Source organism: Canis lupus, chromosome 14 (genome assembly GCF_048164855.1).
Source record: "Canis lupus baileyi chromosome 14, mCanLup2.hap1, whole genome shotgun sequence".
NCBI lineage: Eukaryota > Metazoa > Chordata > Mammalia > Carnivora > Canidae > Canis > Canis lupus.
The window spans coordinates 19,975,400-20,002,312 of NC_132851.1; the positions used below are offsets into that span (position 1 = coordinate 19,975,400).

The 26,913-nt window shown below is 37.3% G+C and overlaps 2 long non-coding RNA genes across 7 annotated transcripts in view; both read left to right on the forward strand.

The window, feature by feature from the left end:
* Nucleotides 1–7,546, forward strand: part of LOC140603746 (uncharacterized) — a 141,787-nt gene extending 134,241 nt beyond the window's left edge. Inside the window, exons 7-8 of the long non-coding RNA XR_012006732.1 lie at nucleotides 4,276–4,326; nucleotides 6,831–7,546. This is a non-coding gene — a long non-coding RNA (uncharacterized lncRNA). The remainder of the gene's footprint in view (nucleotides 1–4,275; nucleotides 4,327–6,830) is intronic.
* LOC140603751 (uncharacterized) overlaps nucleotides 1–26,913 on the forward strand; it is a 285,757-nt gene that overhangs the window by 193,790 nt on the left and 65,054 nt on the right. The window lies entirely within an intron of this gene.

The following is a 26,913-nucleotide window of genomic DNA, read 5'->3' on the forward strand; positions in this document are numbered from 1 at the left end:
TTTACCAGTGGTTTGTCTCTAAACGTGAGATGATCACTTTCTGAATTAGTCACAAAGAACTCTTACGGGATGGAGGCAAAAGTAGGACTTGTTATGAACAAAAAATTTCTGTTCATATTGAGTGTAGACACTCCAAGGAAAAAGCAGCATAAATGATCTCTTTCATTGGAAAGTCCCTACTTGGACACACCAAACTGCCTGGTCTTGTTGGCCTGTTCTCAGCTCCATGCCCCTCTCATCCAACCTGTAGTGTGAGATTGCATTATCCCACATCCCCTTTTCATCACAGACGTTGATTTTGGTCCTAGTGCTTTCCATCAACCCCATCCACGTTTCCAGGATGTATTTCCAGGATGTATTATTGGATCAGGGTCATTGTCAGAGCTGTATTTCCCAAATTCTAGTATCTTCCAACCTAGAACACAGATTTGTTCTATTTCTCTGTTGTGTTTAGAAACAATAGTCTATTTCTATCCCATGCCTGGGTCATATTCCAGCCCAGCCAAATCAGAAATTCTGATTGTGGGACCCTGATTTTACCCTGATTCTCCAACACAGCATTAAGAATCACCAAGCTAGAAAAGCAGCGTGAGGAAGGGCAGGAGTGGGGCTGGTTTGGATACCCTGAGTACAGGGTGCATATACATTTCCCCAAAAACAAGCACTAAGTCTCAGAGACAGTGCAGTCTAGATACATAACATGAGGAAGAAATATTTTTCTAATTGCAGGATAATTTAAACAATTGTCCCTGCCCGCAGTATGTGCAGTATCTTACCTCGTTATGTATGAGAAGTTCTAGGTTGTTTGTTAATTGGATTCTGGATTGCAGAGTGTACTTTGAAGGCTTTTAGTACATGAGAAAAAAACTAAGTTCAAATGTAGCTACCTTTAATTCTACACTTAGCTACACAAAAAGTTTGCTTGAGTCTTAAAATTAAACTCTTTTTACCACTTTCCTTTTTGGCTGTTGGAAGTTTACTTTTGAAATAAATTATACATTTATGTCATTTAATGGGATAAATCATTCTAGAATTATTTATTAAGAGAACAGCACCTTTATACCCCTCATTCTATTTCCTTCTTTCATAGTAAAAGCCTTTTTATCATTTGCTGCTGCTTTGTAAATTTCAGCTTCTTGCCCTCACCTGAGCCCCAGGGTCTCTACATTTGTCCCCACAGATTCATTACCTTGAGTAACTTGGTGCCAAATTTTGATCATAGTTTTCATTCTTTGTGATGCATTATTTTTCTTGTGGGTGTCCTTATATAAACTTTTCTTTTTCCTCTTATCTTCCCATTTTTCTCCTAGTTTCTTTGTCTTGTGCTGTTTCCTTTTTCAAAAAATATTGAGGTAAAATTCACAGAACACGAAATCAGCCACTTTGAAGTTTACAATTCAGTGGCATTTAGTACATTCACAATTGTCCCCATTACCACCATCTAGTTCCAGAACATTTTCATCATCCCAAAAGGAAACCCCTTACCCACTAAGCAGTCTCATTACTTTTGGTAAGACCAAATACTTATTATATTACCTATTGCAGTCTAGCATATGGCTCTGAAATATAGCAGCTTACTAGTAATCATTTATTAATTTATAGTTTCTGGGAATCAGAAATCAAGACACACCTTAGACTTGAGCTCAGTTTCTTGTGGTCTATAATCAAAGTATTAGGGGCTGTCGTCATGTGAACACCTGATTAAGGAAGGATCCATTTCCAAGCTCACTCACTTGCTATTCGCCAGATTCAGTTCCCTCTAGTCTGTTAGACTGAGGCCCCAGTTGCTTGCTAGTTTTAGCTAGAGGTTCACCTCAGTTACTTGCCACATGGGCCTCTCCACAGGGAAGTTCACATCATGGCAGCTGGCTCCATCAGGGCAAGCATGTAAGACAGTAATAGAGGACTCAGAGAGGGAAGGAGGGTGGGGAGAGAGAGAGAAACAGAGATCTTGCAGATGAAAGTCAGTCTTTGTATAACCAGTCTTGGAAGTGACATCCATCACTTGTGCTGTGTTCTAGTTATTAGAAGCAGTCATTCGGTCCAGCCCATAGTCAGGGAGGGTGTTACATAGACAAAGTGAAGGCCGTCTCAGAGGCTACCAGCCATGTTTGAGTACGGCTTTCTTCAGTTATTTTCTGTCTGAAAATGGTTGTGATTTGAGGATCTTTTATCCAATTTTGAGTAATCTTTGGTAATTAAAGGATGATTTTGCTTTTTCCGTTGAGCATCTAAAAAATTTTACATGAATTTGGAGTAGAGAAAACTTACAGAGGCAGAATTCATGAAAATTAAGACAGAACAAAATAAAATTTTGAATGTGTGTGCCTCACACATGAAAAAGACAGGCAGATGGGATGCCTGGGTAGCTCAGTTGGTTAAGTGTCTGACTCTTCATCTCAGCTCAGATCTCAATCTCACACTCATGAGTTCAAGTCCCACATTGGGCTCCATATCTAGTGTAGAGCCTACATTAAAAAAAAAAAAAAAAGAAAAAGAAAAAGAAAAAGGCAGAGAGAGTTGAATGATTATTAAATCCTGTATCCAAATGTCTATATTTATAAATCCATATTCCACATACTAGGTTTGGAGCAAAGTTATATTGATAAGTAAGAAGGGAAAAGATTGGTGTTGGCTGAAGTTATTAAGTGGGGAGAAAACTTGAAAAAGACCTTACTTAAAGGAAAATGAACACCAGAGTGTTAAAACCATATTATTAAGCAGTAGGAATCAGACAATATTTACCATGAAAGAGAATATTTTGTGAGTTTTGACAACTATTTCAAAAACTGCCAAAAGAGGATTCTGATGTCTTTGTGTTTCCCTGAGGTAGGACCTCAGCGTGGAAAAAGTTTCTTAAAGCTCTAGGTTTTGTATCCTGGATACCCCCCTGTAATAAGCTGTGTAACTTAGAGCAACTTATAAGTCTCAACTTCCTTGTCTGTAAAGTGGGATAATCATAGTACATGTCCCAAAGAGTTAATAGAAGCAGCTAAGTAGAAGTTTAAGGATAGACTCTTATATTTATTTATACTGAACTAAGACTAATGGATGGAACCATTGAGGGGGTAGATTTTGGCTTAATACTGAAAATAATCATCACATTTTAGAACAGGAGCTGGCAAACAATGGCAAGTAGGATTTTGCCCATGGCCTGTTTTTGTTTTTTGTCTAGTTTTATTGAGAAATAATTGACATACCTCCTGTGTAAGTTTATAGCGTATAACATGATGGTTTGATTTATAATATTGTGAAATGACCACAGTACGTTTAGTTAACATCCATCATCTCATATAGAGACAATAAAAAGAAAAGAAAAGAAATTCTCCTTGTGATGAGAACTCTCCGATTTACTTTCCTTACAATTTATCCTAGATATCATGCAACAGCACTAACTAAAATCATCATGTTGTACATTATATTCCTAGCACTGACTTATAACTGGAAGTTTATACCTCTTGACCACCTTCCTTCAATCCCCCTGTCCATATCCTCTGCTTCTGTTAATCACAAACCTGATCTCTTTTTCTAGGAGTTTGGTGTGTGTGTGTGTTTAGATTCCACAAGTAAGTGAGACATACAGTTATTGGCCTTCCTCTGCCTGACTTACTTCACTAAGCACAATGCCTTCAAACTTTATCTATATTGTTGCAAATGGTAGAATGTCCTTGTTTTTTATGGGTGAATAATATTCCATTATGTATATAATATTTAATGTATATATATATCAACTTCTTTGTCCATTTATTCATCAATAGAAACTTAAGTTGTTTCCATGTCTTGGCTATTATAAACAATGCTGCCATGAACGTGAGTGCAGATATCTTTTGAATTAGAGTTTATATATCCTTTGAATATATTCCCAGAGGTAGAATTGCTGGATCGTATGGTAGTTCTACTTATAATTTTTTGAGGAACCTCTATATACAGTTTTCTTTTTTTTTAGAGTATTAGTGAATGTATTATATATATATATATTTTTTTTTTAAGTTGTTATTTATTTATTCATGAGAGACACAGAGAGAGAGAGAGAGGCAGAGACACAGGCAGAGGGAGAAGCAGGCTCCACACAGGGAGCCCAATGTGGGACTCGATCCCGGGACTTCAGGATCATGCCCTGGGCCGAAGGCAGGTGCTTAACTGCTGAGCCACCCAGGCATCTCCATACTGTTTTCATGGCTTGTTTTTGTATGGACTGCATTTTAGTCAGTTTGGGCAGGATAGCAGAATACCACAGATGGGATGTCTTAAACCATAAATCTTTATTTGTCACAGTTCTGGAGACTGGAAAGTCCAAGATGAGGGTGCTGACTGACCTGTTGTCTGGTAAGGACTTGCTTTCTGGTTTATAGATGGCCATCTATCCTCATCTCCTCACGTGACTCAAGGAGAGGAAAGAAGCAAACTTTTTCATACCTTCTCTTGTAAGGGCACTAATGCCATTCATTAGGGCTCCACCCTCACACCGCCTCTGCAAATACTATTACATTGGAGGTTAAGGTTTCAACATATAAATTTGGGGGGGAACACAAACATTCAATTCATAACAGATTATGAGTGAAGAATAGCATTTATATTTCAAAGGGCTATTGGGGAAGCAACAGCAGCAGTAGCAATGGAGACTGTATATGGCCCAGAAAGCCAAAAGTATTTAGTGTCTGCTCCTTTACTGATAAAACCTTTGCTGACCCCTGGAAAGTATTCTCAAAATTGGATGTATTTACTCCCTAAGAATGGGAGTAGTAAACTGGTAAAGAAATAATTCAAACAGAGAGGACAACTGAAGAAATAACCTCTGAAGTCCCCTGAAACCCTAACATTCTATCAAGTTTTGGATATTCATTTCATATTTTGGCAGCTCTGGTTGTTAGAAAATTCTTTCTTATATCGAGCAAACCATGTTTTTGTTTTTGTTTTCATGAATTTTGTCCATAGCTGCTCTGTTTTCTGTCCTCCATTCTTTGTTCCTCTGTGTTTTAGAGGAGTTGTCAGGAGGATGTTTGGAGAATGGAGGCCAAAGCCATTTCTGATATCTTGATACTAGATTAGTCCATCTTTTATTGCAAAGTGTTGGAAAGCCATAGTACTGATAGTAGTGAAGGAACAAAGGAAAATAAGAAGCCAATCTTTCTGTTAATGGCTAAGAAAAGTAACTTAAGAAAGGCGATATTGGCTTGGATTTGTTTAGATGTTCAACCTGATATGGCACCAAAACATATTATAATCATAACATTTATTGACCTTCTATGTACAAGGCATATATGTGTATATTATCTCATTGAATTCTCTCAAAAACAGTATTAGGTACCAGTTGTTACCACAATGGTAACTGAATACAACAATAAAGGCAACAAAAAAATTCCTTCTACAAAGTATTATCTCCACTTTATAAATAGGAAAATAAAGTTTAGAAAGATTAAGAAACTTGTCTGAAGTCAAATGAAAAAATGAATAGGAGGTTCTAGATTCGAGCCTAGTGTGCCTAACTCTGAAGCCTATTCTCTTACCTGCCATAGTACCCAACATATGATACCTTCTGTTTGTGAGAATTGTAAGTAATGTGGATACCGCTTGTCCAAAACCTCTTCCTTCCAGCCCCTAATAATAATAATAATAATAATAATAATACAAATCCAATTGTCTTTTTTTTTAAAACATATTTTCCCCCTTTCAGCTGTAGGAAGGAGCAGAGTTCCTTACCCTTTACCTTCTCTGGGTGCCTAAAACATGATGAGTATTTTTTAATGTTTATTTTGGTTATCTAGTATTATGCACATAGGGAAATGGGTTGCATGAAATTCAACATTCTTCTTTGATTTGTTTGGTCAAAAAACAATGGTTTTTGGTTCTCCAGGCAAGTATAATGAATATTTTTAAAAGAAAATATTATCCTTGAACTACCTGAATCTATTATTTGTGGTAAGATTCTACATTCCTTCCTGAATGTTTTTCTACTTCTCCAAAAATATGGCTCTTCTGCCTTTCTTTGTTCCTCAGAAGAAAGACTAGGTCTTATTTTCTTTGTTTCCTTTACCTTAAAAGTCAACTTAAAAGAAGTTGGGTACCATGTGCTGGGGATGATTGTTAATTCTTTTAAAAAGATAGATCTTTCAGGATCATCATGTGTGCAACGGCAAAATAACCCCAATGTAAGTTGTACATATAGCAATGCTTTTTCCTTTTTATTTATTTTTTAACCAGTAGATATAAATTAGACTAAAGAACAAAGAAATTATTGATTTGGGGATAAGGTCATGGAGGGAGTTTGAGATGGAGGTGATTTTAAATTTTTGGAAAAGTTGGTGGTATTGGTACAGAGGGATGGAAAGTTGATGCTCTAGTGGGACCATTTCTCTAGCATTGACTATAACCTTACATGGTCTCTGTAGGCTTGGATAGATTAGGATATGAGTAGTCAAGAGAGATTACATATAATCCCAAATCAGCCTGCTGATCTTGCCCTTCCCAAAGCTTGAATACTAAAAGCAACTATAATGAGGCTGAATCATCCCAAAGGTGCCCGGAAAAAGGCCATCCTTTAGTTCCTGAAGAATTCTAGGATCTTGGTGGCAGAGCCACCTGGGCTTATGTTTGCATGCTTTGGCTTGAGGATGGGGAAAGGCCTGATGGACAGAACAAGCAAAACTATAGGAAATGAAGGAAGTATAGGCAGATTGAAGTTAACAAAGGAAAAGGTTGCATTGCACAGGCAACAAGCCATGTAAGTCCTAAAGCAAGCATTGGTCATACTTGCTTAGTTTTGTTACTAATCCTCATCCTCACCTAGACTAAGACTTATAACATTATTTATTTGTTTGTTTCATTAAAAGGAAAGATTTCTACCTCACCATCTTTCCAACGTGCTTGATTTTACATTGCTTATAAGAAATAGTGACACTCCATTGTGATTCGATGCAATGTCTCCTATGTGACTCTGCCTCAAAGGAGATAATATCAGCTTGTGGCAGCTAGAAAGAAAATGTGAATAAAGAAGATTATGAGCCAACGAATCCTCAAGTATTAAAAGGTGTGAATTAATAAGAAGATGGAAGACTTTGAGAGAGATGAGATCTGATTTGAGGGAAAGACTAGCCCCAGCAATCGTGGCAATGACATGGAGGTTTGCTATAGTGAATTACTTCAGTGTCATCATCCTTATTTTTAACCCCGCATGTTCCATGACCTTGTCTCCAAGTTACAATTCAGTTAGCAGACTGTTGAGCTGTCAATTTGCTTAAAGCATTTCAAGGTGTCTTTTTCAACACACACACACACACACACACACACACACACACACACACACATATGTATCCTTTCTTTTCCCTAAGACCACTTTGCTTTATTAACATTTCTTAATCCATTCATACAAAAATCTGGTATCACCTTTATGAAATGCCTTTGAGGCTGCTCAGTTTGGGATAATTGCATTCCTCCCAAACAATATCTATCATTGCATTTACCATATGTTATTATATTTTCCTATTTACATGTTTACCTCTTCCAACTACTCAGTGACTTCTTTGTGTAGAGAAAAATAAATGGTTTTGAAAGGCCACAGACTGAAATAAGTCCCTTTTCTGAATAAGACTGCTTTCAGATAAACTAGCAGATGATCACATAGCTGACTCATGCTAAATCATCTAAGAAGCCAGACACAAAAGGCCACATATTGTGTGATTGCATTTATATGAAATATCCAGAAAAGGCAAAATCTGTAGAGACAGAAAACAGATTAGTAGTCATGTAAGGCTGAGGGAAGAGGGAAATGGGGAATGATTGCTTCATGAATATGGGGTTTCTAGGAAGGGTGATGAAAAAATCTGTAACCGAGTATTGATAATGGCTACACAACATTGCAAATATTCTTTTTTATTTTCTTTTTAAGTGGGCTCCACACCCAGTGTGAAGCCCAAGGTGGGGCCTGAACTCATGACCCTGAGATGAAGATCTGAACCAAAATCTGAAGTAGGACAGTCAAGCAACTGAGCCACCCAGACACCCCTCTAAATATTCTTAATGCTCCTGAATTGCACACTTAAAAATGGTTACACCAGTAAATTTTATGTTACCTGTATTTTGCCACAATAAGAAATAAAATAAAAAAGTTAAGTAAACAGGGGCACCTGGGTGGCTCAGTGATTGTCTGCCTTTGGCTCAGGTCGTGATCCTGGGGTCCTGGGATCAGGTCCTGCATCAGGCTCCCCTTGGGGAGCCTGCTTCTCCCTCTGTCTCTGCCTCTCTCTGTGTCTCTTATGAATTAATAAATAAAAATCTTTTTTTTATAAAACTGAAGTAAACAAAAATACAAACAGCCGAAAAAAGAGAAGAAAAAAAGAAAGAAGAAAAGAAAGAAAGAAAGAAAGAAAGAAAGAAAGAAAGAAAGAAAGAAAGAAAGAAAGAAAGAAAGAAAAAGAAAAGTGGTAAGGCCAGTTTCCATATGTCCCTGTATATTTCTCAAACGTTGTCCATAATGTCCTGACTTCCTTTACCTCCCAGATTTGGAATCCTTGACCTTTTCTCATCCTATATGGTAAATCCATAACCTACAATTCTCCACTGTAATTTTCTTCTCTATCAGGGGTCTCATGATGGAGAAAAAAAAAGAAAGAGGATTTTCATATAGGGAAAATGGAATTAAATATTTTCAGAACTAGGTAAAATTACTTATCAGGCATGACCAGGGACTCCTTACCTTTGTGTATATAACTGTTTTAATTTTCAAAGTAATAACAGTTACTTCCAAAAAATAAAAAAATAGGACAAATGTATAAAGTAGAGAGGAAAAATTGGGGGGTGAGATTTTATTTTTATTATGGTAAATTTACATATAAAATTTACCATCCTAACTATTTTTTTTCATCATGATGAGTGTACTCCTTACTTCCCATCACCTATTTCACCCATCTTCTCACCAACTTCCCCTCTGGTAACCATCAGTTTGTTCTTTATAGTTAAGAGTCTGTTTCATGGTTTGTCTCTTTTTATTTCCTTTGCTCATTTGTTTTGTTTCTTAAATTCTGCATGACTGAGATTATATGGAATTTGTCTTTTTCAGACTTATTTCACTTAGCATTGTACTCTCCAGTTCCATCCATGTTTTGCAACTGGAAAGATTTCATTGTTATTGGCTAAGAAGTATTCCATATCACACACACACACACACACACACACACTGCACATCTTCTTTATACTACATCTTCTTTATCCATTCATCTATCAGTAGACAGTTGAGCTGCTTCCGTAGTTTGGCTCTTCTAAATAATGCTGCAATAAACACTAGAATTCATATATCCCTTTGAATTAATGTTTTTGTATTTTTTTGGGTAAATACCCAGTAATGTGATTACTGAATTGTAGGATAGTTCTACTTTTGTTTTTTGAAGAACCTCTATAATGTTTTCCAGAGTGGTGAAAAATCATTTTAAAAAATCCCCTCTGACAGAGACAAAGCTATATATAACCAAACTGGGATTTTGTTTTTCTTTTCTGAGCATACAACCTACCTTTCCCAGCCTCTCTTGCCATTAGGGGAAGGACTATGTGTTCTGGCCAATGGGATGTTAGTGTTTTGAAATAATGTGACCCACTCCCAAGGCTAGCTATGAAATCCCTGTGCAGTCATCATACTCTCCTTAACTTCTGCAATAACTTTAGAGGTGATGTATTTGAGATTAAGTAGAACCACAAATTAGAAGAAATCTATTTCCCTCTGTTACTGAAAGAAAGGTGAGCAGCCAAGCCAAGATCCAGGTGACTTGAACAAGACTATGACTTGAATGAAAGGAAACTATATGGTTATTGCATTAAGCATTTGAAATTCAGGGCCTATTTGTTATCACAACATAACCTTTCATGTTCTGATTCATTGACCTTTTAATCTTACTCAGTGGAGGTAACTAACTGTATATCCAGTTTTTCAATCAAAGTATAGAATTTTTCCTGTCATTCTTTGTCCTGTCCCTTTAAAGTAGGTCCCAGATGTAGTTTTGGTGACCCACTTAGTGCTAGGAAGCCATGTTCTTTCTTAAACCAAGTAAGGGAAACCCATTCTTTTTGCTAGCGAGGTATTTGCTTAGCAATGGGTATATGATATGATTCTGGCCAAAGAGAAATAAGCGGATGTCCAAACATAAAGTTTCCTGGAAAGACATTTCCATAGGTTACAAAAAGATGGCTGTTCATCTTTTGTTCAGTGTTGGTATAAAGCAGGGGTTGGTGGTGCCATATATTGGCAAGTGCTGTTATTGCGAGAACAAAGTTTTTATGGTAAACAGAGGAAAAAGGTGGTAGTAACCATTGTTCTTCATGATATCCCTGAGCCAATAAATTAACCAACTCTCAAGATGTTCTTTCACATCTTTTAGCACATGAGATAATAAAACTTTCTTATTTTTTAGCTGCTTTGAGATTTTTACTGTTACTTGCAGCTGAAAACATCCTAGATACTGATATTTGTTTCCAATGATTTGGATATTTCAAGTAATAGTGCAGCAAATACCCTTGTACACTTATCACTGGTGATGTCCAAAATGCTTTCTCTAGTTGTATTGCTAGGTCAAAGAGTATAAACATCTAAATGTCTTATAGGTAGTACCACATTTTCCTCCAAAAAACATTACCTTCTCCTTAGCTTTTAAGTCTCCTTATTTGGATATTATTGATCTATTTAATTTTGCTAATCTGATAAGCAAAATAATATCTCTATGTTTTATTTTGTATTTCTTTCCTTATTAATAGACTAGTGACAATTTTTTTAAAGATTTTTAAAATTTATTTATTCATGATAGACAGAGAGAGAGAGAGAGAGAGGCAGAGACACAGACAGGGGGAGAAGCAGGCTCCATGCCGGGAGCCCGATGCAGGACTCGATCCTGGGACTCCAGGATCAGGTCCTGGGCCAAAGGCAGGTGCCAAACCGCTGAGCCATCCAGGGATCCCCAACTAGTGACAATTTGTAGGGTTGTAAGTTGTCTATCCAAAAATTTTGTCTATTTTTCCACTGACATTTGTATTCTTAATTAGTAAGAACTCTTAATAAAAATAAGACTATTAACTTTTGCATTGCAAATATTTTCTTCTGGTCTGTTGTTTATCTTTGACTTTGCTTATAACCCCTGTTCCTACTCAGGAATTCAACATTTTTATCTCATCACTTTCCTCACTCTTAAATTTAATGCCTTCCAATTTTTTATCTTAAAATCCCAAGTGTTGTTCTTCTCTGTGGTATTTTCAAGGACCAAGAAATCTTTAAAGTGTAAATAACCGAAATTGTAAATGATTGACAAGATATTTAGAGGGCTAGGATATATGAACAAATACTTCTTAAATTACTTTGTGTAGTTAATTGTTTTTCTTATGAGGACACCTGAAGGAAAGGGAATATATTTTTGTCAAGTACTTACTTTATGCTAGGCATTATGCTAGGTGCTTTACATGTAATTTTTTTAAAAGATTTTATTTATTTATTTGAGGGGGCAGGAAGAGCACAGAGGGAGAGGGAGAGGAAAAAGCAGACTCTCCAATGAACAGAGAGCCTGATGTGGGACTTGCTCCCAGGACCCTGAGATCATGACCTGAGCCAAAGGCAGATACTTAACCGAACCATCCAGGCGCTCCAATATGTGATTTTTTTTTTCAATTTCAATGCTCATGACAACTCTTTAAGTTGGCTTTTATTATTACTATTTCAGGAGAAGTAAGGTCAATAGCTTGCTCATGGTCATATAGTCAATAAAGACTAGATCTGTATTGAGTCCAGGTCTTCTTAGCTCCTTAACAATAACCTTAACCAAGGTACTCTATGATACTGGATAGATACGCAAAACAAATACAATTCCTATTTTCCCCTTTCACACTTCTCTTTTTGATACTCTTTCTTTTATCCTGGAACCGGGAATAAAAAGCATGCAATTCAAACATTATTTTCTTTTCATTGTACCATGGTGTCTTAAGCTAAAAAAAATAGGACATGTTTTACTTTTTAGGTATTTTTATCAAGCACTGTTTGTGTACAAAACTGAATCAATCACCAACATTATCAGGAAAACATTTCATGATGTTTGTGGGCTAGATATGTATGTTTTTGAAGACATTGATAAATTGGGTGATGGCTTTATGTCATTTATCACCCGGGCTTATTTGTTAGGGACTTACCTTTCTGAATCCCTCCCTGTTTGAACAGTCACTTCCTCCTGTCTCAGCTGGCTGTCTTTGATGTCTAGTACTGTCTGGTATTATTTTTAAGATGAGAGTGTGGGAAGAAAAGAGGAAATGTGTCTGCATATTGCACCAACCTCTGATCCAGGAGAACTTTTCTACTTCTGAATTTCAAGATATACTCTACCAAGGATTTAAGTTTCTTTGCATGCTAATCCCAGTTTGAGCCCTGTCTAATAGCTTTTTCTTGAATAAACATTCAGAATAACCAAAATAAAAGAACCTTTAATTCAGAGACTGTACGCCTTGGAAATAGGATCTGGAAAAACCCTAACCAAAGATCCTAATCTTGAGAGCCACCGATTTTTTTTTTCTTAGCAAAACAGGTGGGGAGTCGGAAGTCTAGATTTCCAATTGTTATTCCGTCACTTACTTGCTGAGTGTCATTGAGTAACTCAAATGTCCCAGACAGTGTTTTCTTTACCCTCGAAGAGGAGGAATTGAAGCAGGGTATCTCCAAGGTCACTTCTGTTGTCTAGTCTCATACTAGAACACCAGAGCAACCGACACTACATTGTGGAGTTGCCTGAGTTGAGTACTCTAAGAGCAAAATCAAGTGCTCTTATCTTCCCTTCATGTACCTTCTCTCCTCTGTGCACTATGCACAGTAGATAGATGTTTATATCTTGGTCCATGAAAGTCTCAGAGTCTCTGGTCCTGCATATCTTTGTTCCCATTTTCTCAAACACTACTTCTTGTTCCAAAACCTTTCATATTTGTAGTCTCCTAAGGACTTTCTCCTTGGTATGAAAATGATATATTAATTCATACTAATCACTTAATGGGCTACTTCTTGGTAACTTGCTTGCATTCTAACAGGGACTTTCAATACACAGAATATATTGATTCTAAAGAAGTGACTCAAAAAGTGGAAATTACAGTTACTTTGGGTTGGGCCAGTGGGAAAGGTTAAGGGTGGGGGTAGTTATGGGGGGCTTCTCAGAAATCATCAGAAAACAGCCACTTGGTCTGCCTTGTTGAATTGAATATAACATGTTATGTTCCTGATCTCTCTGAAAAGACTAAATGATCTTGACATCCTTTTTCTGTTTGTAAGGCCCAATATGATTTTTTTTTTAAAGAAAGAATTTGTATACCTTGGAGGGAGAAATGAGGACCACAGCTTCTTATTAATTCAGAGAAACCTGAAGCCCCATCAGATGTCAACTGATTCCAATGGCCCCATTAAGGAGTAGAGCCTAAAGAGACCTGTAAAAATCCCTCTCTTAATTTTAAGACCTTTAGGCTCTAGTCATTGGTTATGGAGACTTACTCTTTTCCTGAAGAGAATTTTGAGTTTTCTGTAGTCAGGGCTCAGGCATTTTACTTCTTTTTATGCTCCATGGAGCCTTGCACAGGCTGGGAACATACAATTGCTTAATGAATACTTGCTGACATATCATCCTCCTGGAAAAGAGACCAAAACAGCTATACATTTATTACCTCATTTTTCTGGGATAAAGCAGCTTTTGAAAACATCAGTAGAATTGGAATCTCTATTTTGCAAAGAGAGGAAAACAAAACAAAGAAGTTAAAATAACTTGTCTCATGTCATATCTAGAAAGGTTGACAGAGTTTTGATTAAAATTAAATTTTGACAAGTGGCTGAAGCAGAAAGCACAAGAAGAATCGTCTCTTCTGTGATCATTCCCTTGGTCCTTGTATTCTCCTGAGCAGTTTTGAGCAAAAGGAGAGAAAAGATAAATTCCTGAGCATGGAAGCTGGTTTCATAGAAGAATTGGAACCAGAGATAATCTAGATATACTGGATGCTGGTGTGGTTGAGGACATAAAATGGTGGAGTTTTGTGGTAATACTTAGAGCTGTGATCCAGGGCCTTATCTGCTTACCTAGAAAACCCATTCTTTGGGTCACCATCTGAGATTTTGAGTTAGAAGGCTCAAAATCAAGCCTCAGAAATTCCACCTAGAAGCAGAAAACTGTTTGGTGATATTCAGTGTAAAGATACCAAGGCTTTTCCCACTGCCTACAAGGCCCTACATTGCAGGGCTCCTGGCTACCTCTGCTTCAGCCCCATGGCCAATCTTGCTATTTCCTTACCACACCAAGCCTGCTTCTATCTCAGGGCCTTTTCTCCTTAGAGTGCTCTTCTTATATAGAGCTGCATGGGTGGTCTCTCACTTCACTTGGATCTTTGCTCATGTCACCTCATCAGTGGCATTACGCTTTCCTCATAGTCCAATCTAAAGTACTGACTCTGTCTTATCATATGTAAAACAAGAATAATAGCCCTACTTGAAGAATTAATATATGTGAAAAATCTTGGTAAACTGTAAGGTGCTATAGAAATAAAGAATTTTAGTTGTCTTTATACCTCTGAGACTTGGAAAAAATTTACTAAAGGCTTTAAATTTAAATATTGATCAATTTTTTTTTCCAAATTAGATTGACCTATTTTTTTTTCTTCCCATTTTAGGGATTATATCCTGATATAACTATGATGGCTAATGGTGATAAACATGTTATCTATGTATGTACATGGTTCTGTTTTCTAACTTTCTTAGCCTTTAATTGAATCAAATCAAATTTATACCTCTAACTACCTTCAAGAACAAAGGGATTTTTCCAGTTTAACAACAGTGGTTAATTAGAGGGACTCTTTTTAGGTGGAAGATGATAAGTTTGACCTCAGAAATTGCAACTTTGATGTGCAGGTATAACTTCCATATGAAAAATCCCTAGTGGGCCGTTGGATGTTATCAACTGATGTGGTGCAGGAAAGAAGTTAGCAAAGTGTTATTTATTGGTTTTCACCCAAATGGAGATAGTACAATTAAAGTGAAAACCAGCCATACCCCAGTACAAGTTCTATATTAAAACAGCAACTTGAATGACACAGTATTGCCAAGTACTTACTATGTGCGTGACACCATGCTTTGTATTTTTCATGCATTATTTCATTTAATTCTTATAATTACCTTATGAGTGGGTGCTAACATTATCCCCATTTTCAGTTGAAATGACCAAGGTTTAATGAAATAAATTAATTTGCAGAAGCTCTCAGAGCTAGTGAGAATAGGAGCTGGCATTCAAACTCAGGTTTATTTAACTTGAAAGTCAAAGCTTTTAATCACTGTATTAGATTGTACGGTGTGTAATTTATACAATACAAATTAAACATATTCTCAGCAGGAAGGCTGTACCCTTGTAATGCATTACATGAGAGACCCACGAAGTTCCTGAAATGACTCCTGGTTTATGGTTTCTTGGCTGTCTCAGAGTAGAGCCCAATATGCAATCCAAAGGGAGGGTTCATATTTCCTACTTATACATTGGATATTCATACCATGTCCTTTAGGAAACCACAATCCATCTTTTTTTAAAGTGTCAATGCAATTGCATGTGACACAGGCTTTTGTGTAGAGTTCACTTTTATTTCTGTAAGTATTGAGATATGTATTATATGAGTTTTTGTATCTCCTTGAAATAAATATAATGTCCATATTATAACTAAGCTGAAATAGTTCCTGGCATGAAAGCAAAGAATGATGAATGAAACCTAGTGTGATTTGCCTATAATTGTGCTCCTCTGTGTCTGTCTTATGTCCTTTCTTTCATTTCATTCCAAACAGGTCTAACACAGAACAAACAGCCATGCTAAATCATACTAAATAATTCAGTGCAGCACTTGCAGACATTTGCAAGGTGTGTATATTAAAGATGACGGTGATCTTCCTAGGAAAGAGAAAGACCAAAGAGTTTCCATATATTCAGGAAATGTGTTTAGACATGCATTTATATTCTTTGCTTTGTTTCTTTTAAAGATTTAGTTTCTTTAAAGTTTTTGTTGAGTGTATTATGGGAGGACTTGGCATATGACCTTTTTTTTCCATTTTCTCTATTAGATACTTAGGGGACAGATATCATACCAAAGGGTATAACAGTAGGGCAGGTAGTATAGGTAGGCAGTGCCATTGGGGGTTTAAAACAGACACACACCCTTCCCTCACAGGAGGTGTCTAGAAAACAGAGGAATTCACAGACTGATGCTAGAATTTTTAGAGGTCAGCAGCAACAAGCAAGGCAGTCAGCCGGTAACTCCCATTGCACTTGGGACTATGGTCAAGCTTCCAGTTCCTGGCACCTTGCACTGCCAAGAATAAAGCAGTTTTGAGTCAGCGTGTAGATTATCATGATGGAGATGGAGACCCAGAAAGAAACAGAAAAAAGTACAGTTTTAGAAGGCCAGAGTAGAAGGCCAGGGTTAGGACCTAGAGGTCCTAAATTCCCAGTATTTGGCAGGAATGGTTTAAGTATCTTTTGTCCTCTGTTAGTCTGAGTGCAAAAGGTCAATGAGACCACTTCTGCAGGTAGGCTCAAATGATGCAGGCACAAAGCAGGGTCTTTTACTCTGCAGTTTACATTTACTGCACCTCCATTGAACAAACCATACACAATGATACTGATTTGGACTAACAACACCCTTGATTAGTACTGGGCAATGGAGCAATTCTGTGTGAGTTGCTGAGTTAATAATATATACAAATGCATAAATGTTTAGCTAACTCATAATTATCTTTATCACTTAGGGTCCCAATAGGAAACAGATGGCACATTCAAATGGAGTAATTGAATAAAGTTTAATAGATTATTGATGAGGGTGTAGGCAGGAAAGGAAAACCAACCACAGGGTGATGAAGGACGCTGCAAGCTACTCACAGTGGGGATCCATTGCCATCCCTAGTCCTGAAAGGATAGGGAGCTGAGAACAGAAACCTACCTATACCCATGGGGCATTCAGTCTTCATTGACATGACTTTGCTCTTTCAAGCAACTCATGCCCAGGAAGATGAAGTTTCAAATAACTTTATTGCTTGTTTTAGGAACTTTCTGAAAGTCCATTCATCTCAATACTATACTGCTTAACATGTTCTCATTTGTGTAAATATCCCTACCCAGGATAACAGCCTAACCAAGCTTTTCAAGCAATTGTTTATTCTTTAACTCACCTGGAAACCCTCTCTTGCTGTATTCTATGCACCAGTCCTAAACTATTATATCATGAGCTTTGACCAGTCCTAACCAACTGCACACATCGAAAAATCCACCTTAAAAACCAGACCTTCAAAACTGTATATACATCCTGACTTTGCTCTTCTTCCTGCAAGTGCCTGCTAAGACTGGCAAGGTGCTGATCTGTCTTCCTGTGATAAGCAAAACACTCAACTTTGCTTTATCAATAGATAATTTTGGTAATGGTTTAGAGAGCCAGTATTTGACAGAACTGTTACTAAAAACTGGAACAAAACCTGGCCAACGGGAACTATGGCCTCTGGAGGAAGGGAATGAAGCGTTAATCAGCCAGATCAGGGGAAGGCCTGGGGATACACACCCATTGTCACTTGGCTCTCACCCTCTGATCTTTTGCTGACATCTCTCCATGTTCACATCCAACTGGAAACTAGAGAGCATGAATGCTCTGGATGCAGTCCCCTAGATTCAGAGTAGGGCGGCAAAGGGTGAAGTACAGATAGGGAGAGGAAAAGGAGAATATCCAGCACACTGATCAGAAATAAAAATCAACATGAATCCCTGAATGCACATATAAACCGCATCCTTTAAAATTTAGAGCTGCAGAAATTGATCTAGAAAAAGTAAACTTTCTAGAAATGCATTGAAGTAACATTTTTTACAAACTGATTTTTAAGTTCTCAAATAAGTTAAAAGTCCTGTATAATAAAAAATGATCTTGGAAAAATCTCTGCATTGCCCATAGAATACAAACATTTTTGGTAAATAGCCCTGTCCAGTAATATGTATGTATAACGGGATAATATATACAGTATGCAATTCCATGGGTGGACGATAATCAACAGGAATTTTGCAGCACTTCCAAAATTTTGTGAAAATTACAAATTGCCAGCTCTAGCATTTATCCTTATGCTCTATATTCAACTTTAACAGTCCTTCTAGTTTGGGTCAGTGTTCCTCTAAGGGCTTAAAGTAACTATTATTACTTTTTATAGATTTTATTTATTTATTTGAGACAGACAGAGAGCACAAGCAGGGGAAGGGACAGAGGGTGAAGCAGGCTCCCCACTGAGCAGAGAGCTGGAGACAGGACTGGATCCTGGGACCCTCCCAACCAGGATCATGATCTGAGTGGGAGGCAGGTGCTTAACAGAATGAGCCACCCAGGTGCCCAGTAGTTACTTTTTAAAAAGCTATATTTTGGGCAGCCCAGGTGGCTCAGCAGTTTAGCGCCGCCTTCAGCCCAGGGCGTGATCCTGGAGACCTGGGATCGAGCCCTACATCGGGCTCCCTGCATGGAGCCTGCTTCTCCCTCTGCCTGTGTCCCTGCCTCTCTCTCTCTTTCTCTCTGTGTCCCTCATAAATAAATAAATCTAAATAAATAAATAAATAAAGCTATATTTTGGAATAATTTCCAATTTAAAGAGAAGTTGCATGAAATTATGAAGAATACTTGTATGCCCTTTCTATAGATTCACTCATTTTGACTGTTTTGCTACATTTGCTTTCTATTCTCTCACTGTGTGTGTGCCTGCGTGCACATGCACACGTACACACTCAGCTTTTGGCAGACCTGTTTGAGAGTAGATTGAATACATCGGGACTCTGTCACTTAATTATGTCAGGGTGTATTTCTCAAGAACAAGAATATTTTCTTCTATAACCACAGTCTAGTTATCAAATTCAGGAAATTTAACATGGCTACACTTATTTATATAATAGTCCACTTCCAGTTTTTTCAATTATCCCAATTACATCATTCACAGAGGTTTTTCTCTAGAATCTAGTCTATGATCATGTACTTAGTTATCATTCTTATTTAATATGGAGTAGTTCCTTGGCTTTTATTATCTTTCCTGACCTTGATAATTTTAAAGATTATAGGCCAGTGGTTTGACAGACTGTCTTTTTATTTTAAGATTTTATTTATTTATTAGACAGAATGAGAGTATGAGTAGGGGGAGGGGCAGAGGGAGAGGAAGAAGCAGGCTCCCCCCTGAGCAGGGAACCCAACTTGGGGCTCGATCCAGGACCCTGGGATCATGACCTGAGTCAAAGGCAGATGCTTAATGGACTGAGCCACCCAGGCGCCCCTACAGACTGTCTTAGAAGGTGGTTTACCTATGTTTCCCCATGATGTAATTCTGGTTACATATTTTTTGGCAGGATTGCTAGATTAAGCAAAGCTGTGTCCTTCTTAGGCTATCACACCTGTAGGCACATCACGCCTGTCATGTATTCATGATGCTCATTTTCATCTGTCGGTTAAAGCGCTGTTTTGTTCCTCCACTGTATAGCAAATTATAGCTTTTGTAAATTGTAATTTGTAGGGAGATATTTTGAGATTATGTTAATAAGCTGTTTCTCATCAACACCCGCCTCCTCCCACCCCAAGTTAATTCCTTAATTTCTTTTTGGAGGAATCACTACTCAATTCTGTCCTCACCATGTATGAAACCTTTTAATGTTTGAGAATCCCTTGGGGGTGGATTTGGGAAAACACTGAAACTCTTAGATTTATTTTAAACTTTGGCCAAGCTGATTGAATTCATGTAAATTAAATGTGGATCTGTTGAAGCTCTATTATAATAACCATAAAAGAAAAGTACTATGGGTAGAAGCTATAATCAGTCACATTTTATATGGACAAAATGACTGACCAATAAATCAGATGTTCAGTGTACAGTTTACAGAAAAACGATCCTGATGAATATAATTTCAATAAAGTAAACATAAAAATGTTTTCACTGTGCTGAATAGAAAATTCAATAATAAATTAAACTGGCCTAATGATATTTGCTCTGTAAAGCGCTTGCTTGACAAAAATTTGTCAGTGGTGTTATAATTCTAAATTAAATGTTTGTATTCATAAAGATGGAACCCAGATATCCATGGCATCAAAAATGGGGGTAGAAATTGCAGGGTGAGGCAGGATTGCTGGGCGCTTTAACACATGGGGATTGGAGCCTAGGCCCCTGGGTTTGAATATCCCTTCTGCCACTTACTAGGTATGACCGTGGACAGGTTATTTAATCTTTTCCTCAACTGCTCTATTTGTAAAATGAGAAGATAAGGACATACACTATCCGACTGTTATGAGAATTGAAAGACTTAATATGTGTCAAATGCTTAGAATAGTGAGTACTATCATATAGCTACTCTCAGTAAGAGTGAATCTCAGTAATTAATCTCAGTAAGAGTTGCCATCATCCTTACCACCATCTCTATCATCTTCGCCTCTGTGCTGTATCTTTTGAGCATGAAGGAAGGGGCTATTTCCAGGCTGGGAACCTTAAATTATTAGAGATTAACTGATAAACTAATAATCCAGAATATTGCTTATTATTCTTTGGTGACAATAATGCCACGGCAGTTTGTAAACCAAGTAGCACTGTAGAATTTCCTTAGCATAGGTCACTAAGAATCATCTTTAAAGAGTTTAGATTATACCTCTCAGTTAAGGTTTCATCCCTAGAAACATCATTTTAAAACCATTGCCATTATCATAGCTGCTAGGCTATCAGTTTTAATGCCAATGGCATGCTATGAGTTTATTTTTATTTTTTTTATGCTATGAGTTTAAAACAAATTATCTCACTGATTCTTTGCAACAGTTTTATGAGAGAGCTGCTATTATTAGTCTCATCTTATTAGGAAAGAAACAGGTTTTGAGAAACTATAAGATTTGTTCAAGTTCATGGATCTAGCGAGAGGGAGAACCGGATTTTGAACCGTGGTATTAAAGGCCGGGTACTGCTCCACTACACCATACTGCTTTCTGGAAATATTCCCCTTGTCTGTGGGTTTCCCTTCCCTTCCCTTCCCTTCCCTTCCCTTCCCTTCCCTTCCCTTCCCTTCCCTTCCCTTCCCTTCCTTTCCCTTCCCCTTTGCATTGACTTTGCTTATGAGATTAGTGTTTCTTCAGATTTGATGTTGTAGTAAATGATATTTCTTTACTAACTTTATTAATCAGAGTTCTAGAAGAAAAGGAGATGTTGTACTTAAAAGAATAATTTAAGAAAATGCAATAAAGAGACTTGTATCAAGGTGTGGCAGGGTTAAGGGATTCAAAAAAGGATGACAAAGCCCTCTAAGACTAGCAGTGACAGGAAGCTTCTCCCACCATCAGGCCAACACAAACACAGTCAAAGAGACTACCTCTGGAATCTAGAGAGAGCTGTAACCACCTGACAGGGTCCGTCTGAGACACTCACTCAACGGGAACACAATCCCTTCTTAACAACGTCTAGTTGGAAGAGAGTAAGGATAAAATATCCCCACCTTTCTCTTCTAGTATTTGATCTCATGTCTATATTTCTTATGGGTCAAACCCAATTAGAAGGCAGAGGGCAAGGGAGCTCATGTGACACAGTTGGTGGAGGTGATTCTCCCTGGGCACAGGTTAAGGCTGAGATAAGTGGAAAGCCAAGTTGGAGGGGAAAAGGGAGACATTCTATCATGCAAAGCACCCTTGACATATTCTAAATCATGATCATGTACTATGATATCAGAAAAGAAAATGGAGCAATTCAATAAAAAAAGATAAGGGACACCTGGGTGGCCCAGTGGTTAAGTGTCTGCCTTCGGTTCAGGGTGTGATTCTGGAGTCCCGGGATCGAGTCCTGCGTTGGGCTCCTTTTGGGAGCCCAGAGAAGAACTCCCTCTGCCTGTGTCTCTGTCTCTCTCTCTGTCTGTCATGAATAAATAAATAAAATCTTTAAAAAAAAGAAAAGAAAAAAGATACAACATACATAAATGACAAATAGTATATTCTTCTGAGTGTGAGAGGGGACAAAGGCTTTTCATTAATAGAGGACATCCTGAAGGTAATGCTATCAAGTAGATAGGTGGAATGTAAAATGTTCAAATGTGATCAGGAGTCTTCTCCAAGTTGTTTATATGTTAAACCTGTCCTTTGATCAGTGGCTATAACTGCATTTTAAAAAGTCCAGCAGACTTACACACATTTGTGGCTTTGTTTTAAATTGGCCCTCTATTTTGTGCCAGTAGAGTTTACCAGGTAGTATGAGCTCAGTTCTGGTTTCTGAAGGGCTCACAGTTCTGTGGGCCACTCCCGATGTTTCCTGGACACCCTGTTTAATGTTGCTCTACTGCACGTCAGTGTGAGGAATCACACTGTCATCCATTCTCCTCATGTGTCCTGTCCTGTGCTTCAGTGTAAGGAACCCCATGCCCCGAGCCTGCTGGGCAGGATTTGATTTATGAGCAAGAACAGATGTTGTTCTCTTACTCATCTAGAAGATAATTCATATGCCTTCAGTTTAGTGTGGCATCTGCTACCCTTGGTTTTAGTTTCCTGCTCTTTTCTCCAGCTTCTGAATTGAGGCTTTTGTGCTCTTGCCTAGTAGCACACAGTGCAACAGACATAGCCTATCTCCCACTGGGCTGCTAAGCTGAGCCTAGCCCAGAGAAAGTCTCACTGGTAGAGAGAGCTGAACACTGAAATCCATTACTTTATTTTCAAACCCTGTCTTTTCTTATCTCAAGCAAAGTAGCATAGTTTAGACATTATTATAAATTGTTTCCAGGATTGCCTTCAACATATGTCATAAAAAAAAAAAACATATGTCATAAATCCAAGTTGGGAGAAATTCTCTGACCTAATCAAGAAGAATGGGAATTTATGAATCTAAAAATTAAAATAAAAAGATGCTGCTAAAGCTGCATTAAAGAAAGAAAAGGAAAGGCCAGGGGCTTTCTCTTTCTATTATAATATATTTTGTCAAAATTTTCCATTTTTAATTCCCCCTTTTTAAATTCTTCTAATGATTGAAGCACTTTGTTTAGGGCAAAGAAATATAAATCGATGGAGAATTACTTAACTAGGAAATATAAATCAATAGCCACTTCCTTATGCAGGAACTTTTTGGTCTGAAATGTTTAGCGACATGCTATTTGTTCTAAAAAAAAAAAACTGGCTTTAATAAGCTTGTAATTATGCTATTTACAAATCAAAGCACTGTATAATAATCTTTCATTTATCACAGGGCACAACCAATTAGCACTTTTTCATGCACATTATATGATAAAGAGTTAAGTAAACAAATTACATCAGAATAGCAGTAAAAAAGGAAATTTCTAGTATGAGTTAATAAATAATACATACTTAACCCAGATGTCCTATTTTCTTTATAAATCTCTAATGAGAACTGTTGTGTATAATAGTCATTCAAGAGAACTCAAAATTGAATGGAAAAACAAAAATTATTTTGTGTTGGGTCTTGTTTTTGTTTTATTCTGACAATTTTCTATGCCAAGAAAACAAAAATTCTGAGCCAGGAAAATTAATTTCTTTAGTATCTGCTGTAACATTTAGAGAAAAACATTATGCTGGAAATGAGCCCCGTAGTTGATGATTATGAATACACCACGTATTAGCTGTTTGGCATTGAGCAAATGATTTGTGGAGGGTTGTTTTGTCTTTCCAGATTCTTCTTGGCACAGATCCTTTTCTATGCTGACAGTATGCTACTGGCTGTCCCCATGCTTTTATGACTCAGTGCCACTGGCAGCAGTTAACTTGGACCCAACTAGATCAATTAAGGTCCTTCCCTAGATTTGGTTTGGCCCAGAGAGCATCTCAGCATCTCAGGGGTTAAAACTCTATGATATATAACTTAAGAACTATGAGCAGCCGTATTTCCTGCTCTGAAGAATGCTGGTTTACAAAGAGAGGGAATAAAGCCAACCTGCAGAGACAAACAGAGACAGAAACAATCCAATGAAGTTCATGTCTCTGGTTCTAGTTGTTGCTGATGCCCCTCTGCTTCCCTGCATTTCCAAAGATTGTGTTTTTCAATACTTAGTTGGCTTTTCCCTTTTCAAGTTGGATTTTAGAATGTTAAACCCACACTTTTGTGAGCCACACCCAAAGTCCTGTATATGATTTTGTATTTGTGATTTTATTTTATTTTTTTAAAAACTTACTCCCAGAATTGTGTAATGTAATACGCCCATAAACATGAACTCGCCTTTTTTTTTTTTGGTGAACCCTCGGTTTTGAATTTAATTAGTAAAACTTCGCTTCTCTGATTTTCAGTTAACTCATTTGTAAAAGACTGGAAATCATTATTAAATGCCACTAAAATTCTGTGACTCTACGACAGTATAAAGGGTAACTTCCCTTCATGTTCCATTTATTTTTACAACCATTGGGAAATGGCTCCTTGTGTTCAAACTTTCACTGAGATTGTAACGATATGCCATAGATTAGTAACAAAGAAATTTGAGAAGGAAGTGACCATGAGAACTGGGAACTTGAGGGGATTTCAGATAGAATTCTGTTATTACCCCTTTGGAATAGACAAAGGGTCTCAATATTGAAGGGACAATTGCTGAAATGAAAATTTTAGGTATTATACGTTGGGGATTTTTTTCATTAGAATACATACTTCCTCCCTAGTCATTAGATGATACTTGGAAGTTTTGTGGTCTAGTGTGTGATTCTTGCTTGGGCATTTTTTTCCCCATTTTATTCATTTTTGCATATTAAAAATGTAACAGCTTTCCGATGGATTAAATATACTGTAAATAGTTTACTACCCGCAAAGCCTTTATTATCAAGAGATGAAAATTTTTATCACTGTTTTTTGTTGCTGTGCCCAGCTGTTCAGACACTGAATCCTTGTTATATGGTTCTGGTTGCTTCTTATCTTCTTAGTTTTCTGAGTGCATAGTACCTCAACATTTTCTGGTTCTAAAGGTTATTGCAGTTTTTTCACTGGTATGATTATGGTTTCACTCACTTTTAAAGAAAAATAGTTTTTTGTTAGGTGTGAGATATTGAACAGAACACTTTATTCTCTGATTCTCAGTCCCCAACTTAAAAATAGGAATAAGAAACTAACAATAAAGGTTTTGTGAATTTTTGAAATTATAAGGTGCAAATGTGACAGCATGGGCTTCAGCAATGTTTGTCCTTACTCTTTTCTGACCTCTCAGAATTCTTTTGACAGAAAAGTCAGGTTACAGATAAAAATTCTCACCAAAAATGGTAGACAAAGCAAAATCTTAAATACTGAACATCAGCTAGTAAGAACGGCGGTATCACCTAGGTAATGTCAAACACTGAATATATTTGAAACGTTAGCCATAAATATACATAAATCTAAACTATTGTGTATGATTTAAAAGTGTGTGACTAACAACTTTAGTAACATGGATAAAGTTATATGAAGATACTGAAGGCCTTATTAAATAGCATTGATTTACCTTTGTTGAGCATTGTGGGGAACTTTACGACAATAGCTTAATCAAAGTCACTGCCTTTCTTCTGAAAAATTACAGATGATTTATCCAATTATCTACCCAATTTTTCTTCACTCTAATAATGTCTCCCCATGTTTTAGTCAGAGTGTGACCAGAGAAACACAAAATCTCTGAAATACACATTAATATCTAAATAAGGGATCTATAATAATGTCTTGGCCTTACACAGTTGTGGGACGTGGTTAAACTATTATGGTTTCCTTCTGGATCTGGTGGCGGAGGCAGACATCCACAGGGCAGGCAGTTGAGAAAAAGGTTGGATGTGAGGGGAAACATGCACAAACAGAAACCTGCAATGCTGACCAGAGCCCAATAAGGACAGGCTTTTAAAACCATGACAATCTCTCCCTGCCTTTACACCTGCCACCTGGGTTGGGGGTATCCTACAGGGGAAGCCAGTGACTTTCATCATGGAACTAAATCTACACCTAGCGCAGGAGCCAGAGAAGCCAAATAAGGATTTGGCAGGAGGTACATACAGGAAATGGTGGAGGGGATGCTACCCCAAGGTGAGAAGCCAGCAACAAGCAACTATGTATATAAACTACCAGGAGCCTCATTGCCTGCCCTCACCTTCTGCATGCAAAAAGAGTGTGGCTGATACTTCATGCTAACCTGGAGCTATATAGGCAAGGGAATTTTTGACATTCAGTTCCAGTTGAGCCAAATTGACGTAATATAAATCTACCACACTCTGAATAATTGTGTAAAATTCCATCTCTATGCTTTTTACTTTCCTTAACATAACTTGTTCTAGCCTACATCCTTGGGATAACATCCTTTCCCAGATATCCTACTCTTCTTGCCAAAATTAAGCTCTATTTATTGTTGTTCAGTAGATAAATAAATTCAACTCACTTGTATCAATTTTCCAGGGCAATGTTTAACTTTTGTTTCACAATGGGTTTCTAGAACTAGTAATCACACTCAACCCATACCATCTAGCAGAAACTTGTTTAAAATGAATTCTGGTTTAATGGTTTTTCCATGTTACTCTGAAATGCAGGCCTAGCTTTCCTCTTCATTTCTCTTGCAGCTAAATCTTTTATTTACAAATGTACACAGATCTGTGTTATACAGAAAACCTGAAATGGATTAGTGAAGTATCCTGGATATTGCAAAAAAGGAATTTATTGTTCAAAATGAAAATAATTTTCTAGTTCAGCTTTGAAGAGGAGTACAGAAAGTCATGCCATTAGCAATAATTTACTCATTTATATATTTTATACAGATTGAATAAGCCCTTTGTTTTAAGCTAGGCTTTTCTATGAAGATTATGAAGTGCTTTGTCAGGTTTGCAAATATAATTTGAAAGCTTAAACTTGACTAATACACCACATTGCTGATTCCCCTTCTTCCTACTTTCACTGGTAGAAGTAGGAGCTAACCATGCAGGAATGGGTGCCTTAAGGGAGTG